The sequence below is a fragment of the Poecilia reticulata genome, linkage group LG1 (assembly GCF_000633615.1).
Source record: "Poecilia reticulata strain Guanapo linkage group LG1, Guppy_female_1.0+MT, whole genome shotgun sequence".
Lineage (NCBI taxonomy): Eukaryota > Metazoa > Chordata > Actinopteri > Cyprinodontiformes > Poeciliidae > Poecilia > Poecilia reticulata.
In genome coordinates, this window is record NC_024331.1 from 7,174,830 (window position 1) to 7,176,031 (window position 1,202).

Here is a 1,202-nt window from a genome sequence, read left to right on the forward strand (position 1 = left end):
TTGTTCACTTTGACTGCCGCACCCAAAGGAAAAAAAGGGAATGGACGAGGCGCAGCAGCATTCAAGAAGTTACATCCAAATGATTGGAAAGAGGAACATCGGTGTGCATTTGAAGAACTAAAAACTGCGCTACTGGAGACTGTAGTGCTTGCACATCCTGATTTCAGTCGCCCTTTCCTTCTGTCTACAGATGCCTCACAGGATGGGTTGGGGGCTGTTTTGTCTCAAGTCCAGGAGGGTGAAAGTAGAGCACGACCCATTGCCTTCGCCAGTAAGGCTTTAACGCGTGCCCAAAGTAACTACCCTGCTCATCGCCTTGAGTTTCTGGCGCTGAAGTGGGCTGTTTGCGATAAATTCAGTCACTGGCTTAAAGGGCACACTTTCACTGTCTGGACTGACAATAATCCCCTGACATACATCCTCACGAAACCCAAACTTGATGCATGTGAGCAACGGTGGGTTGCCAAGTTAGCACCTTACAACTTCAGCATCAAGTATATACCTGGCAGTAAGAACATCGTTGCTGATGCTCTCAGCAGAAAGCCCTTTGCTCAGGATCGTGTCTGTCAACGGATTTTGAATGAGCCTTATAATGACCTTGTGGGGGAGTCGCAACAAGTACAAGAAGCTTCAATTCAGGAAACATTCAGGATTGGTGTCAACCACCWAAACATTCATCATGCAGCCCCATTGAATGAGCTGGAAAATCACTCCTTATCTGACTGTGAAGTATCTGCAGTGTTGGCCGGTCATATGGAGTGGGATGAAGGTTCCAAGCAGAGAGTGGTTTCATGGCTGGCCCAGGATCTGGAGAAGTTGGCCCAGCTAGGTGAAGACCTTCTGCCCGTTCTCTCACTGCAAGAGCTGCATGATAGTCAGAGGAATGATCCTGTCCTGTCCCAAGTCATCCCATTTGTTGTCCGAGGGAGGCGACCATCAAGACGAGAGAGAGCTGGGTTGCTTCCGAAGGTGCTCAAAATTCTGAAACAGTGGGAAAAACTGAAGATGCTCGATGACATCCTGTACAGAGTTTGCAAAGATCCATTAACAAGAAAGAAGCGACATCAGTACATGACGCCTTCCTCCCTGATCGGCCAAGTTCTCAGTGGTGTGCATGATAATGCTGGCCACCAGGGTCAGAGTAGAACTCTATACCTTTCAAGACAAAGATTCTTTTGGATCGAAATGGAGCAAGACGTCAG